The 17,877-nt window shown below is 39.6% G+C and overlaps 1 protein-coding gene across 6 annotated transcripts in view; it reads left to right on the top strand.

Annotated features, from left to right (window-relative positions):
* Positions 1-17,877, top strand: part of ANKRD28 (ankyrin repeat domain 28) — a 212,977-nt gene that overhangs the window by 54,932 nt on the left and 140,168 nt on the right. For 2 of the 6 annotated variants that reach the window (XM_042238665.1, XM_060396600.1), the window contains exon 2: positions 12,912-13,014. The exons of the other annotated variants lie outside the window; for them this stretch is intronic. The gene's annotated coding sequence lies outside the window, so the exon portion shown is untranslated. The remainder of the gene's footprint in view (positions 1-12,911; positions 13,015-17,877) is intronic. 6 annotated transcript variants of the gene reach the window in all.

Genomic DNA, 17,877 nt, shown 5'->3' with positions numbered 1-17,877 from the left:
TTTTATTTATGGGCTGTATTTTTGGTATCATCTCTAAGAAATCTTTGCTTTCATCATCACAAAGAGTTCCTCTGTTTTCTTTTAAAAACTTTATAATTTCAGACTGTACATTTAGTTCTGTGACGCACTGTAAGTTAATTATAGTGCTCTTGCCTGGAAAATCCCATGGACGGAGGAGCCTGGTGGGCTGCAGTCCATGAGGTCGCTAAGAGTTGGACACAACTGAGCGACTTGTCACTTTCATGCACTAGAGAAGGAAATGGCAACCACTCCAGTGTTCTTGCCAGGAAAATCCCAGGGACAGGGGAGCCTGGTGGCCTGCCGTCTATGGAGTCTCACAGAGTCGGACACGACTGAAGTGACTTAGCAGTGGCAGCAGCAGTATTAGATAGAGGTCTAAGGTTTTGCTGTTGTTGTTTTGGCAAATGAATTATCTGGTTATTCAAGACCATTTGTTGGAAACACTGTTTTTTTTTTCTGTTGAACTGCATTTTTCACCTTTGTCAAAAATCAGTTGACCATGTATGTATGGATATATTTCTGGATTTGTCCATTCCATTCCATTAGATCTATATGACTGCAATTTCTTTCTTCTTAAAAATAGTTTTGGCTCTCCTAGATCCATTGTCTTTACATATAAATTTTTTACTCTGCTTATTCATTTCTACAAATACTACTGGGACTTTGGTTGGGATTGGATTATATTATAGATTACATAAGGAAAAACTGACACCTTAATAATAATGAGTCTTCCGGTACACAGATGTAGTATCTTCACTTATTTGGTTTCCTCTATCCCTTGTGGCTTAGCTGCTAAAGAATCCGCCTGCAATGCAGGAGACCTGGGTTTGATCCCTGGGTTGGCAAGATCCCCTGGAGAAGGGCAAGGCTACCCACTCCAGTATTCTGTCCTGGAGAATCCCATGGACTGTATAGTCCATGAGGTCCAAAGAGTCAGATATGACTGAGCGACTTTCACTTTCATCAGTATTTTATAGTTTTAGCATTCAGATTTTGTACAAATCTTGTTAAATTATACCATAGTACTTTAAGTTTGAGGTGGTGTTATAAATGGTACTGCTTAAAGTTTATTTTAAATTTCTAGTTCATTGGTAGTATGCAGAAATATAATTGTATTCTATGACTTTACTACACTTAATCCTTAGTTCTGGAAACTTTTTTAATATGTTCATGGATTTTCTATGTAGACAGTCAAGTTTGTCTGCTAATACAGACAGTTTTATTCCTTTCTTTCCGATCTGTTTGCCTTTTATTTCTTCTTATAGTCCTGTCATAGTGGCTAGGAGTTCTTTTTGATAAATCGAATAGGAGTGGTGAGGGCAGGCATCCCTGAACTTGCTTCCCCTCTCAGAGATAAATCAGTCAGTAGTTCCCTAGTACTTTTATATTTCTATAAATGGATACAGTTCAGTATAATGATCACTTAGCAACGGAGTCCTATTTTATTTTTCGGTTGGTTTCCACTTTTCCTGATAGCTTTCATTGACTAGTATCTCGTGATTCCTAATGCATTATATGTATGTACGTCTCTCTCTCTCACACACACACACACTCACAGAGAAGTTTGAACTATCAAAATACTTGCTGCACTGCTGGGTAGTTTACTTCTTACTTATCTCTTGCCCTTACTAGAAGATGAACATTTTGAGGGGCTTAAGAAATGGTGCCTCCCCTCAAGGAACTTAAGTTGTGAATAATTGGTTAGCCCATATGAAATTGCCAATATTTGTTTTTAACCTGTAAAATCTTGCATCTGCTTGGGACAAAAACAGAAAGAAAAGAAAAGGAATTTCTATTCTGCTGACAAGATTCAGTTATCAGTATGAGAAATAAACGTCCATACACAGCAAATTGCTCATGGCTGTGGTATGCAGAGCCAAAGAGCTGGGAAGACTCATATGAGTGGAGTGCAGCCCCGCCCTAGAGGAGCTGCTGTGCTGTGAGGGAGGGGGAGTGAAACTGTGGTTCCTGGGTCCTTATGAGGCCTCTGTGTGAGTCCACTCATGATTCCAGCATCAGGCTTCTGTGTCTTGGATCATAAGACACTTCGGCAGTGATTTCTCCAAATCAGTTAATGCAAAATGTGATATACTCTGCTGTGTGAGAATTTTATGTGAAAAGATGCTCTCCATACATTTTTCAGTTTGTTATAACTTAATTATTCCAGTCACTTAGCATCTTGTGAGTTGAGTCCATAGAGTAGTGAATTAAGAGCGCTGCAGAAGCTTTTAATTTTAATTAGATCCCACTTGTTTATTTTTGCTTTTATTTCCAGAATTCTGGGAGGTGGATCATAGAGGATCCTGCTGTGATTTATGTCTGAGAGTGTTTTGCCTATATTCTCCTCTAGGAGTTTTATAGTTTCTGATCTTACATTTAGATCTTTAATCCATTTTGAGTTTATTTCTGTGTGCGGTGTTAGGAAGTGATCTAGTTTCATTCTTTTACAAGTGGTTGACCAGGTTTCCCAGCACCACTTGTTAAAGAGATTGTCTTTACTCCATTGTATATTCTTGCCTCCTTTGTCAAAGATAAGGTGTCCATATGTGTGTGGATTTATCTCTGGGCTTTCTATTTTGTTCCATTGATCTATATGTCTGTCTTTGTGCCAGTACCATACTGTCTTGATGACTGTGGCTTTGTAGAAGAGCCCGAAGTCAGGCAAGTTGATTCCTCCAGTTCCATTCTTCTTTCTCAAGATTGCTTTGGCAATTCGAGGTTTTTGTATTTCCATACAAATCTTGAAATTATTTGTTCTAGTTCTGGGCATACACACCGAGGAAACCAGAATTGAAAGAGACACATGTACCCCAATGTTCATCGCAGCACTGTTTATAATAGCCAGGACATGGAAACAACCTAGATGTCCATCAGCAGATGAATGGATAAGAAAGCTGTGGTACATATACACAATGGAGTATTACTCAGCCGTTAAAAAGAATTCATTTGAATCAGTTCTGATGAGATGGATGAAACTGGAGCCGATTATACAGAGTGAAGTAAGCCAGAAAGAAAAACACCAATACAGTATACTAACACATATATATGGAATTTAGGAAGATGGCAATGACGACCCTGTATGCAAGACAGGGAAAGAGACACAGATGTGTATAATGGACTTTTGGACTCAGAGGGAGAGGGAGAGGGTGGGATGATTTGGGATGACAGTCTAACATGTATACTACCATGTAAGAATTGAATCGCCAGTCTATGTCTGACGCAGGATGCAGCATGCTTGGGGCTGGTGCATGGGGATGACCCAGAGAGATGTTATGGGGAGGGAGGTGGGAGGGGGGTTCATGTTTGGGAACGCATGTAAGAATTAAAGATTTTAAAATTTAAAAAATAAAAAACTAAAAAAAAAAAAAAAGAGTGCTGCACATTTTCTGTTTGGACAGAACTTGATATTTTGGAAGAAGAGGAGGCCGTTAAGGGAATTGTAATATGAAAAATAAAACTATGTTGCATTTCCTTGCTCTAATTTTTTTTTGTGTGCTGTTAAAATAAATGTAGAGGGAGACAATATTTTCTTATTTTATGTATATTTGTGGGTTTCACAGGTAGCTCTAGTGGTAAAGAACCTGCTTGCCAATGCAGGAGACAGATGTAAGAGATGTGGGTTCGATCCCTGGGTTGGGAAGATCCCCTGGAAGAAGAAATGGCAACCCACTCCAGTATTCTTTTCTAGAGAATCCCATGGACACAGGAGCCTGATGTGCTGTGCTCCCTAGGGTTGCAAAGAGTCGGACACGACTGAGGCGACTTAACACAGAACACACATGTATTTGTATACAATTTAGACTCTCAAGCTGGCCTTTTGCTGCCTCCTTTCACAAGTGTAAATTTCATGAAGCCAGAAACAATTTCTCCTTGTACTTAGTACATGTGAAGTTATTAAGTGATTATTTGGATGAGTATGATGATAGGAAACTAGCTGGATTTAGTTAGAGTAAAAAAACGTAATTTTTACATGAGATATATAAATATTAGTACAAATAAAAGTTATTGCAACTACTTGTTGCTTGATAAGCATCAAAAGATTCCCATAGTTTTTGAGGTAATTAAATTGTATTTGTAAATGCTATAATAACAGAAGGTTATTAATATTAATCACAGATTCACTTATAATACTGTTTTGAGCTTGACTGTCAACACAAAAAGATTAAAACATAACTATTAAAACCTGTAAAGCACCATTTTTCATTTGAAATTCTTGTTTAAAATTTGAGATTCAGGGAAGACTACCTTTGAATTGGTAATAATACGATCGATAGTAGTACTGAGGAAACGTACTTCCTTTTGTGTTTGCTGCCACCAAATGGCAAGTTAATAATATTACTGTCTGTTGCATTAATATAATATGGTTGTTTGGTTGCTAAGTCGTGTCCTACTCTTTGCAACCCCATGGACTGCAGCATGCCAGCGTTCCCTGTCCTTCACTGTCTCCCAGAGTTTGCTCAAATTCATGTCCACTGAGTTGGTAATACTATCTAAACATCTCATTCTCTGCCACCCTCTTCTCCTTTTGCCTTCAGTCTTTCCCAGCATCAGGGTCTATTCCAGTGAGTCATCTGTTTATATCAGGTGACCAAAATACTGGAGCTTCAGCTTCAGCACCAGTACTTCTAATGAATTTACAGGGTTGATTTCCTTCAGGATTGATTGGTTTGATCTCCTTGCAGTCCAAGGGACTCTCAAGAGTCTTCTCCAGCACAGTAGTAAAAGTACTGCTCCTTGAATATTTTTTGACAGTTAATTTGTTCATAAAGATTTTTGGTAAGAGGAGACGTAACAAATTTTGATATCTTTAGAACTGTAGCTAAAACATTTTTCTGCCAGGTGGATGGTTTCTGTCTCCTTCTAACATAACATACTGGAAAGGCATATTAGAACATTAGCAATAATCATTATGACAACAATGATAAACTCGAATGATTCAGACTAATAATAAATATGGTTGACAGAATACTTATATACAGAGAATTTAATTCCAACATTTGGTCTTTCTAAGTTATTGCATCTGAGAATTACGGGTCCAGAATATTTTAGGCCTAATTTTATTTCTTTGAAAACAAACTATTTCACTCTAAATAAATGTTGAGATATGAGCCTAGAAAAATTACTATATATGAGTAAAAGAAGAGTAATCCAAATGTTCAATCTTAGGAAATTAGTTAAATACAATGAGGTATTACTTTTGAATATAATATTATACAGTTATTCGAGGTGTTGTAGACAAATATTCAAGAACATGGGTAGTGTTCACATTGTTAAGTGGAAGAAGATGGAGTCCCTAGACTGTACATTATCACAGATTTTTTTAGTGCATATCTATATAGAAAATAATTATCAGTGTTTATCCTTGTTAATATTATTGTTATTTCTTGTTTGTATATATCTAAAATGAACATATTTTTAATATTCAGACAATATGTAGTTTGAATACTTTATACCTTATAGACAGTTTCTTAGATTAAGATATCCCCATGAAATTATTTGAGAAATGTTAAGTACATTGGATAGGTTTTAATTTTTTTAATTAGACTATCCTGTTGCTAGGATCCTTGTAATCTAACCCCACATTTTGAGTCTCTTCAGAGAATCCAGCAAGAAATGATTCATATGTAAAGAACACCTTTAAAAAACTGTCTCATTACATTAATTAATAATTTTCTTGCACTTTTATTAAAAATAATTTCCTTTCTTGATAGAAGGGTAAAACTAAGTTCTGAACTACTGAGATTTTTGAATATTATCTAACAGTTCAAAGTATTAGTTACTTTATAATGTAGCCCTTCATTTCTAGAGTCAGCGTATCCTTGCTTTTGATATTTGTTTTTTGCTACAGGCCTAATATCGGAATTGAAACAATACCACTACTGCTTCCACCAGAGGAAACAGTGTGGAAATTCCTATTATGGTAGCTGCTTCTCCCCTAGTCTCTCTGCAGTAATAGAGGCAGCTCTTGTTATTTTGTTGCTGAAATATCAATAACCTCAGATATGCAGATGACACCACCCTTACGGCAGAAAGTGAAGAGGAGTTGAAAAGCCTCTTGATGAAAGTGAAAGAGGAGAGTGAAAAAGTTGGCTTAAAGCTCAACATTCAGAAAAACGAAGATCATGGCATCCGGTCCCATCACTTCATGGGAAATAGATGGGGAAACAGTGCATGGGAAATAGATGGGGAAACAGTGGAAACAGTGTCAGACTTTATTATTTTGGGCTCCAAAATCACCACAGATGGTGACTGCAGCCATGAAATTAAAAGACGCTTACTCCTTGGAAGAACAGTTATGACCAACCTAGGTAGCATATTCAAAAGCAGAGACATTACTTTGCCGACTAAGGTCTGTCTAGTCAAGGCTATGGTTTTTCCTGTGGTCATGTATGGATGTGAGAGTTGGACTGTGAAGAAGGCTGAGAACCGAAAAATTGATGGTTTTGAACTGTGGTGTTGGAGAAAACTCTTGAGAGTCGCTTGGACTGCAGGGAGATCCAACCAGTCCATTCTGAAGGAGATCAGATCAACCCTGGGATTTCTTTGGAGGGAATGATGCTGAAGCTGAAACTCTAGTACTTTGGTCACCTCATGCGAAGAGTTGACTCATTGGAAAAGACTCTGATGCTGGGAGGGATTGAGGGCAGGAGGAGAAGGGGACAACAGAGAATGAGATGGCTGGATGGCATCATGGACTCGATGGACATGAGTCTGAGTGAATTCTGGGAGATGGTGATGGACAGGGAGGCCTGGCGTGCTGAGATTCACGGGGTCGCAAAGAGTCAGACACGACTGAGCGACTGAACTGAACTGATGCCTCCTAACTTAAATTTTTTTTATATGTAGGAATGTATGTGAATGAATACTTAGTGTCATCCTGTGTTGTAGGCGTTTTGTTTATAAGTGTGGTGGTCCTTGTATTTGTGGAAAACTTTAGGAGAGCAAATAGATTTTCAGTGCTTAGGAATCTAACAAGCTCTTGCTGTTGGAGTTTGGGGAAGAGAATATTAACTATGGTGACGCTGCAGTTGGTTTTATTTTATCCTGAAACACTTAGTGTTGTATGGGAGTGTCCTCCTTCTTTGTCTGCCTGGCGTGTCCCCCTGCTCCGAGCTCTTTCTCCTCTGTGGTCTGTGTTTGTGATGCCCACTGCAGATGCGTCAGCCACTCAGCCATCCCTGGGGAGCCTCACATGCGAGGGCTGGCCTTGTTAGTGAAGAGTTTAAAAGTCTCCAGGCGTCAGACGGAAGGCGCTAGCGCACGCAGCATAAGCCAGCTAGACACCAGTGGTGTGGATTGCTTCTTGTGTGAGATTCAAGCTTCAAGCATGTTTCTGAAAGACTGTGGAAAGGAAGGAGCTGAAGCCCAGTCACTAGCTTCTTTGCCTTACCAAGCTGCAGCCTGCGGTGCTTTTTGATAGTTTATGATCCAAATGGCAATACCATTTGATATTAAGTAGGCTTAATGCAACATTGTTTCAAAAACAAATCACCCTTAATAGCTTTGGGGTGTTTTTTGTTGTTGTTGTTATTAATTCTTTGTTAAACTTTATTTTTTAGAAGAGGGTGGTCCAGAGGCCTTAATGGAAGCTGAAAAATTGTATCCATCTGTACTCTGGTAGATGGGGAGCAGATTGTTGGCAAGCATTATGATGTTGTATTCGTCAACTTGAAATAATTTTGATGACATTAATTATTCATATTCTCTTTAGGAATTCTGAATTCTGAAGGAATTAACCAGTTGTGAATCTTTACCTGGCTTTTTAGGATTATCTACCGACTTATCACTTAAAAAACAAAAGTGAAACATAGGATGCCTCTCATTTGTTCTGAGAATGGCCCTTGCTGAGTAAAATTTCATTGGAAATTCACCCCTCACATACCTTATTTCTGTTGTTTGTAACTTTTTCTAACCTTTAGCTCAGTAAAGGTTCTGAGAAGTCTTGAAATACCCCTTCTTAATTTAGTCAAGCTTTTGGGTAATGGGCGGGCAAGTCAGAAAAAGGAAAAACGTCAAACTTAAGATAGTAAGAATAAGGTTTGATTAGGAAAATGGTAACAAATAGCAGACACCATCAACATCCTTTAGCCCATTTATCTTTTTGTCTCCTGGTAATGTGTGTTAGCGACATTGTAGAGTCACAAAAATGTGATCCCCGTATAAGTTGCAATTTTCACCTTCTACCACTGGATGGTGCTTTTGCATTGGTTTCTGCAAATTTTCTGAATTTACATGAGGAACCATTTACAAATTCCTCATAAAGAGCAGTGAAATTAAGATAGTGGTATGGCTGCTCATGGCTTCCCAGGTGGTGCAGATGGTAAAGAATCTGCCTGCCAATGCAGGAGCCACGGGTTTGACCCCTGAGTTGGGACGATCCCTTGGAGAAGGGAATGGCAACCCGTTCCCAGTATTCTTGCCTGAGTCCCATGGGCAGAGGAGCCTGGCGGGCTGCAGTCCATGGGGTCGCAGAGTTGGACGCAGCTGAGCACAGCACATAGCTGCTCACATGGATAGGGAAGTTAAAGCCAGTGCAACAAAGCCATCGTTGTGATCTAACAGGCGGTTTAATCTTTTTAAAATACAGATATAAGTGTATGAACGGGTTAAGCGCTCTACTGACTAGACTTTAATATAATCTTCAGTCTACCATCTTAGATGTTGATTTTGTAGGTGGTACCTTAATTTAAATGGCATCTAAATAAAACACGGTTCTTGATTTGTAATGTTAAAAAAATTCAGATAGCTCAGACTTTGAAAATTGTCCTTGATCATTTTGTCTTTTTCTCCTATCCAGTAGCCATCCAAACATCTTTCGTTGAAGCCTTTTATTTCACAAATATTATATTCAGATTCTCTTTTTGAGAATCAAAGGTTATCAAAGGACTTTTTGATAATTATTTTACTTGAATAAATTGCATACTTGGGGTCTGTAGAGTTTATTTGGGATTGTAGTAAGGTTGTGGAAGTCTCACTTGAAGGAAATAATAGTCCCATGTTAAAAGCATTCCTGTGTTTTAAAAAGCAAAGTAAGTACAGACAATAAAACATCAGTGTCTCCAAACACTTTTCCTTGATGGTGTCTTTCTCCAGTCTAGTTTGTCATTACTATTTCCTTTACCGTTCTTCGAAAGATTTTTTTATGTAAAAGTAAAGTTATAGAAACAAGTATTTAACCCTTCTTATAGTCTCCTTTTCACTAGTGGTTTGATGCCTTTGAGGCGGGATTTAGAGGCTAGTGTCAAGCCTCAGCAGCCTTGGTCTGTGCTCAGTGGTCAACTTTTGCAGGTTCTCTGGAGGTGCACGTAAGCGGCTCTGCCTTCATGAGTCTGCTGCTTAACAGAGCGCCTTCTAACCATGTTCAGTATTGGTCTTAACTCTTACTAATGTGAATTTTTGTCATTTAACCCCTCTAGGACTTATTTTTCTTTAAAATAGTCACTGACTTTAGCAAATCATGACTAAGGAATAATGTTCAGTTCAGTCAATTGAGTTCAGTCGCTCAGTTGTGTCCGACTCTTTGTGACCCCATGAACCGCAGCACGCCAGGCCTCCCTGTCCATCACCAACTCCTGGAGTTCACTCAGACTCACATCCATCGAGTTGGTGATGCCATCCAGCCATCTTATCCTCTGTCATCCCCTTCTCCTCCTGCCCCCAATCCCTCCCACCATTAGAGTCTTTTCCAGTGAGTCAACTCTTCGCATGAGGTGGCCAAAGTACTGGAGTTTCAGCTTTAGTATCATTCCTTCCAAAGAACACCCAGGGCTGATCTCCTTTAGGATGGACTGGTTGGACCTCTTTGCAGTCCAAGGGACTCTCAAGAGTCTTCTCCAACAGGAAAAATTAAGTATACGAATATTTGAAGGAAGGAGCAAATTATCGATAATCCTACCACTCAACAATGAAAACAGTGACAGACTTTATTTTCTTGGATTCCAAAGTCACTGCGGATGGTGACTGCAGCTTTACTTTAAAAGACGCTTGCTCCTTGAAAGAAAAGCTATGAACAACCTAGACAGCATATTGAAAAGCAGAGACATTACTTTGCTTACAAAGGGCCATTTAGTCAAAGCAGTGGTTTTTCCTGTAGTCATGTATGAATGTGAGAGTTGGACCGTAAAGAAAGCTGAGCACCAAAGAATTGATGCTTTCAGACTGTGGTGTTGGAGAAGACTCTTGAGAGTCCCTTAGACTGCAAGGAGATCCAACCAGTCCATCCTGAAGGAAATCAGTCCTGAATATTCATTGGAAGGACTGATGCTGAAGCTGAAACTCCAATACTTTGGCCACCTGATGCGAAGAACTAACTCACTGGAATAGACCCTGATGGCAGGGAAGGATTGAAGGCAGGAAGAGAAGGGGATGACCAAAGATGAGATGACTGGATGGCATCACTGACTTGATACACTTGAGTTTGAGCAAGCTCTGGGAGTTGGTGATGGACAGGGAAGCCTGATGTACTGCAGTCCATGGGGTAGCAAAGAGTCAGACATGACTGAATGACTGAACTGAACTGATTGTCCTTTTTCAAAACATTAAAAAGATTTTTAAAAAACCAAATCAGAAGTTCTTCTGATCTTTATTAACATAATTAGACTCATATTGTGTGTTGTGATGTGTTGCACATTTTTATGAGTATTGTCTCATGCTTTAAAGAATTCAGTTTCTAAGACATTTCTCCAGAGAACACATACAGATGACTGATAAATATATGAAAAGATGCTCAACATTGCTCATTATTAGAGACATGCAAATCAAAACTACAATGAGATATCACCTCACACCAGTCAGAATGTCTATCAAAAAAAAAAAAATCTATGAACAATAAATGCCATATAGGGTATGGAGAAAAGGGAACCTTTTTGCACTGTTAAGTGAAGTCGCTCAGTCGTGTCTGACTCTTTGCGACCCCATGGACTGTAGCCCACCAGGCTCCTCTGTCCATGGGATTCTCCAGGCAAGAATGCTGGAGTGGGTTGCCATTTCCTTCTCCACTGTTGGTGGGAATGTAAGTTGATAGAGCCACTATGGAGATCCCTTAAAAAACTAGGAATAAAACCATCATATGACCCAGCAACTCCACTACTAGGCATACCCTGAAGAAACCAAAACTGAAAAGCCACATGTGCCCCAGTGTCATTGCAGCGCTGTTTACAGTAGCTGAGACCCAGGCAACCAAGAGGCCCATCAACAGATGCATGGATAAAGAAGCTGTGGTACATATGTACAGTGGAATACTACTCAGCCACGAAAAAGAACACATTTGAGTCTGTTCTGATTAGGTGGATGAGCCGATAGCCTATACAGAGTGAAGGAAGGGGAGGCTGGGTTGTATGGAGAGAGGAACATCGAAACAAACATTACCATATGTAAAATAGATAGACAGTGGAATTTGCTCTGTGACTCAGGGAACTCAAACAGGGCTGTGTAACAACCTAGAGTGGTAGGATAGGGCAGGAGGTGGGAGGGAGGTTCAAGAGGCGGGGGCACGGTACACCTATGGCTGATTCATGTTGATGTTGGCGGAAACCAACACAATACTGTAAAGCCATTATTCTTCAATTAAAAATAAATTTAATTATAGAAGAGAAATTCAGTTTGTAAATATCATTCAGGTTCACTGTATGATATAGTCTAAATTTTAAATTGCTTTTATTTAACACTTAGGTTGTTGTTAATAGTTTGTTATCAATGATCCTTCAGTAAATTCCTGATATGTACATTTTTATAGGCTTCACATTACTTCCTTATGTCTGTGCTGTGTCCCATGCTAAGTCGCTTCAGCTGTGTTCAACTCTGCGCTGCCCCTTGGACTGTACCCACCCCAGGCTCCTCTGTCTATGGGATTCTCCAGACAAGAATACTGGAGTGGGTTGCATGCCCTCCTCCAGGAGCTCTTCCCAATGTCTACATTCTTGCAAATAGAAATGCTAGTTTAAAGACTTTGAAAGATTTAGTAATGCTATTTGACAGCAGTTGGCAAAATTTATTTCCCCAGAGATGTCTTAATTTACTCCTCTTTCCATTCCTGTGGCTCCCGGCTTAGACTGTTGCAGTGGCCTGCTGTTGTTTTCTTGTCTTTAGTATCACTTCATTTTAAAATCCTCCTTCATGCTACATCCACAGTGAGGGTTCTAACATGCAAATCTGATTATGTCATTTTTTGGACTTAAAATTTTTTAGTAGTCTCCCCCACCTGTCTGCAGTTAAAATGTATATATGTCAGTGTGGCATATAAGGCCCCTTTCTGGTTTGGCTCCTGCCTAATTTTCCAGCTTTATTTTATGCAACCTTATTGTATATTTTGTGGCTAGTTAGGTAGAAAGGGCACATTCTAGGCAGAGGGAACATGGTATATGGTGGCCCAGCCACATGAAATGATGTGATATATTGAAATTGTAACAAGTTACAGTAGTGGTGGGTATCTTCAGTGTTGTGTTTTGTAAAATTTATTTCACTAAAAAAAAGCAGGCAAATAACATTGTAATTTAGAGAAATGACTAGTGGTATAGAAAATTGTTAATCAGGACTGTTGGTTACAAATGGCAGAAATCCTAACTGAAAGTGGCTTAAATGCAAAAGAAAACTGATTAGCCAGACAGTAGGCATGGTCAGACAGAGCTGGTTCCAGGACTTGGCAACAGTGTGGAGTTCCCTCATCCCTTACCCTTTCAAAGCTCTGTCCTCTTCTCTCCTGTAAGGCAGTTTAGCTTACATTTCATTACAATCCCGAAAGAAAAAGGGTGTTTTCCCTCATACCTTTGGCAGGAAACTAAAATCTTGAGGAAATTCCTGTCTGGCTTTGATTTTATGTTTATCCTTGAATTAAACTAAGGAATAGGTGGTACTCTCACCAGCCCTGGGTCTTTTGTTTATCTTTGGACCAGATGCACTCCCTAAAGCAAGAGATTCTCGTGAAAGAACCTGTCTGCTGTGAGGATGGATAGAACTGGAGAATGGAGAGCCAAGCGCTGAGAGACCAGTTCGGAGGTGGGTTTTGAGAGGACTGAAGTGGGTCTGAGCTAGGTCCCTGTGGGGGAAGAGTTCAGGAAGATTTTGTGTAGAATGCTTGGAACTTGGCAACTGAGAGTGAGAGGTCAAGCAGGGGAAGTCTTCTAGGCCATCCTTTCTGTGCTCTGGCCCACTGTGTGTATGGCCGTGTCAGTGCTGCCAGCCCACCTGGGGAGTTCAGAACAGAGCCCTTTGAGGGAGTGGGCCAGAGGTGGTAAGTTGAATTTTGCCGTGCTGAGTATGAAATATACAGAATATGCAGGTAAAAAGGCCCATCAAGCATTTGGAAGTTGTACTTGGAGATTAGGACTAGAAATAAAGTCTTGGAAGTATCACATAACTGATGACTCATAGAAATAGATGAGATTGTCCAAGAAGAGATTGAAGACCAAGAGGAAGCAAAGTGGGCTGAAAGGAAAGCCAGTATTTAAGTTTAGAGGGTGGAAGGAAAGCCAAATAAAAGGCACTTAAAAGGCTTAAAAAATAGGTGAAAACCTCACGAAAGTAGCCAGCAGAGAATCCGATAAGCACTACTGATGCCCAGTGCCGCATAGTGAGTGGAGAAAAACGAAGATTCAATAGGCGATCGTCATTGGTGACCTTGGAGCAGTATCGCTTGACCAGCGATTGAGAATGGAGTCTGCCGCAGCAGGGACAAACGAGAGAGATGTGGTAGCTGGTTAGGGAGCCAGAGTTTTCTGGAGGCTAAGAGAAAGGAGCAGAGACTGCAGGGAGGAGTAAAGCAAAGTGATATAAGAAAGGATTGGAATTGGTAAAGGAAAATCTGTTAAGGAGATGGAAATATTTTTTTTAAAAAAAGGACTCTTTCACCTTTTGTGCCTACAGGTTCTTCCTGTCAGATTGCAAAGCCATTGAGATTCGGTATCTGGCGTGTAAGAGGTGTTTAGTGAATGACTACTAAGTAAATGAAACATAAGAGGGGAAAAAATGGAAAATAGGTATTTTAGGGGTAAACCAGAAGGACGTTGAACGAATCTAACTTTGTTGTCTTCTTCTCTGAGTAGAATGCCAAGAGAGAAAGCTTCCCCAGCTTCCTTACCCTGTAGAGCAGATGTGAAGAGCTGGTGTGAGTGGAAGGGAGGAATTCTTGTCATTTCTGGCATCTCAGTTCTAAAAGGGACTTTAGTCAGATGACACTCAGTTCTCACCAACAGAGAAATCCCATTTGCTTCCTTAGCTGCTGATTTAACTTTTCTTAGGTGTGTGGTGTGTGGGAAGAGCCAGGCCTTGGAGACAGATGGGCCTGGATAAGAATCCAGTGTTCTCCACTTCCTAGCTGTATGATTTCCAGTTTTAACTTGTCTAGCTCAGAATTCATCTGTGAAATAGAGTGTATTTTGCAGGCATGTTGTTAAAAATTAAGTACAGATTCAGTGCCTAGAACCATCATAAGGAGGCATTCGGGTGACCTGGGATACTAATCCCTGCCCCATGCGAGCAGCCAGCCTCTTCCATTTTCAAATAAAATGCTAGATTAAAAGCAAAAAGTACAGTCTTCTATTTCCTGCTTGTGATTATTCATCGATGCTGGTTCTCCTTTCAAGGCCTGTGCAGGCCGGCGTCTCTTGGCAGTGGCAGCACTTCACGCAGTTTAGAGCTGCCCCACTGTCTGTGCCTCCTTTTCAGATGGAGCCCTCAGCTTCACTGACCCTGAGGACATGGGTCCACCATCTTCCTGGCTGCCCTTTTTGGATGTTTCTGGTCTTATTACTTTCGGTGCAGTTTGACCTGTGTCTAGTAGTTAGACTTACTTTTCCTAGAGGCGAAAAGTAAGGTTAACGGGAAACATTTTTGATATAAAACTTTCATTTTAATTGGTCAGAAGTAAAGTATAATTTTACAGCTCTGTATTCTAAAGTATACTATTCTTTTTTCTCAATAGCATTCATAAAATGATCACCTTTAATCTTTCTCAAGATAAATTATTTATAACTAATATTTTCCCCCTTTAAAAATCTACAGAACTCTCAAAGTATCTCATAAAGGGAAGAAAACTAAACTACTGAAATAAAACGCCCAAATTTAATTTTCTATATTGTAAATAGCATGCTATTAGTTGCCTACTCACTGACTGTTGCCCACTTCCTTCCCTACAGGCCCCCAGTGTTGTGTGTTTGCCCACCTGTACCCTACACGACTTGGAGAATCCCCTAATTGTGCGAGCTAATCATGGCAGTTCTGTTCTGCCTGCTAGTGAGCCAGGTCTAGTCCCATATCAGGGAATATCTTTGTACCTAAAAAAGGAGACAGAGAAGAAAACTCCCCCTCCTGCTGGGCAACAGTGTATTATTATTTTGTGGCTGTGAAGGGAGTTATTCCAAGGTCCATGCTGAGTCTGGCAGAAAAGCTGGGAGGAGCCGAGGTGTCCTATGTGATAACACTGAGGAACCAAGTGACTCATCCTGGAGCCCCCTTCTTTCACTTCGCTTTGTTTGTGGTGATAAGACTCTATAGTTTATTTTGGTGTAAGACGCTGTTTTAGTTTAGAATAGCCCTAATATTAAACAACAAGCATATTTAATAGTCTCTTGTGCAGAAAACTAGATACTTTGTGGAATGCCCATTAAGATGTAATGGGCTGCGTAATTTTAAGATAACATTACAACTGTATGGGGGTCACAATTTCATAAATATTCTTGCATTAATGAGTGTTCTAATTGTGAACAAGATAGACAAAAAGCTTCTATAAATATAATAACTGACAGTACATTTCACTACTAGTTATTCAAGAATGAGCTAGCTAGTCATTAATTCTGACAGGAACCCCTTCTTCTCACTTAAGTTAAAAATTGACTACATCTAAAGGAATTGACACTTACTCTAAATTAATACTAAGTTATAGGCATGACTTTTTACAGGTTTATCAAGAGCACGAACATCTATTTATGAAGAAAAAAAAAAAAAACCTCCACTGAAACACATTAGAAACGCCCTTTCCTTCTTTCAACAATTGAAGCTGCTTTGTACAATTTTAGATAGCACTCTTTACTAAAGGAAACGAAGGAATATGAAAAATGTCGAAAACTATCTGAGTCATCACTTGGATTTTCAAATAGTTACTCTTAGTGTTTTTGTCTCCACCCTTCTATGGTTTAGAAAGATGTGAATCATCTTTAGCATTTCCCAATGATAGCTACTTTGAAATGGAAGTGGCGTATGCAGCCCCAATTTGTGTGTGAAATGACTAGTGTATACTTCAGCTACTGATTCTCCTGCACTAGTGGGAAATCCCTGAATGGCTCACGTAATTATTGCTTATAAAGGCAAACATTGAGTAACCATAGCAACTTCGTTTTAAACTGGAATTTTTCTTCCTTCAGACTGTAAAGTACAGTAACTTAACGCTGCATTTACCCCAGTGTCACCACATCATAGAAACCAAAATGAATTGCAGATAACTTTTCTTCAGTCTTTTCTTGAGAAAGGCAGAAATTCAGACTATTTAATGTAAAAATTTTATACCCTACTTCTTTGAAATATTGGGCCTCAGTTGTCTTTAGGCCCAGTATTTCTGCTCCATCTTCTTGACAGAGGATGAGATGATATCACTGACTCAATGGACATGAGTTTGAGCAAACTCTGGGAGATGGTGAAAGACAGTGAAACCAGGCTTGCTATAGTCCGTGGGGTCACAAAGAATCGGACATGACTGAGCAACTGAAAACAACAAAGTTGTCTTTGAAACAGTTGCTGAAAGATTATTAATTATGCAAATAATGTTAATTATATTTTAGAGGATGTGTTTATCATGAATCTGGTAAACATAAGCGGTATGCCAGACATGCTGCTAGTTAACATAAATTCCAGCCAAATCTTGTACAAATAAGAGATCAAATAGGATATTTTTCCAAATAATACAATGTAAAAAACTTTAATTCAGTCTGGCCTTCAATCCAGTCTGAATGATAAGACTTTTGCTTAATTTTAAACTACTGGTTGAGGTAATCAAAATTATGAAAGAAATAATCCAACATTATTATTTTTTAAAACTGCTACTTAAATACAGTAATATTTCTACTATCTCCCTTCAGTTCAGTTCAGTTGCTCAGTTATGTCCGACTCTTTGTAACCCCATGGACACCAGGCCTCCCTGTCCATCACCAACTCCCGGAGCTTACTCAAACTCATGTCCATTGAGTCGGGGATGCCATCCAACCATCTCATCCTCTGTCGTCCCCTTCTCCTGCCTTCAGTCTTTCCCAGCATCAGGGTCTTTTCCACTAAGTCAGTTCTTCCCATCAGGTGGGCAAAGTATTGGAGTTTCAAGCTTCAGCATCAGTCCTTCTAATGAATATTCAGGACTCATAACCTTTAGGATTGACTGGTTTGATCTCCTTGCAGTCCATGGGGCTCTCAAGAGTCTTCTCCAACACCACAGCTCAAAAGCATCAATTCTTCGGTACTCAGCGTTCTTATGGCCCAACTCTCACATGCATACGTGACCGCAGGAAAAACCATAGCTTTGACTAGATGGACCTTTGTTGGCAAAGTAATGTCTCTGCTTTTGAATATGCTGTCTAGGTTGGTCATAACTTTCCTTCCAGCGAGCAAGCGTCTTCTAATTTCATGGCTACAGTCACTATCTGCAGTGATTTTAGAGCCCCCAAAATTAAAATCTGACAGTTTCCCCATCTATTTGCCATGAAGTGATGGGACCAGATGCCATGATCTTCGTTTTCTGAATGTTGAGCTTTAAGCCAACTTTTTCGCTCTCCTCTTTCACTTTCATCAAGAGGCTTTTAGTTCCTCTTCACTTTCTGCCATAAGGGTGGTGTCATCTGCATATTTGAGGTTATTGATATTTCTCCCAGCAATCTTGAT

This window comes from Ovis aries, chromosome 1 (genome assembly GCF_016772045.2).
Source record: "Ovis aries strain OAR_USU_Benz2616 breed Rambouillet chromosome 1, ARS-UI_Ramb_v3.0, whole genome shotgun sequence".
NCBI classification, from domain to species: Eukaryota; Metazoa; Chordata; class Mammalia; order Artiodactyla; family Bovidae; genus Ovis; species Ovis aries.
The sequence above is the reverse complement of the archived record's forward strand: the minus strand, read 5'-3'. Positions and strand labels throughout refer to the sequence as shown.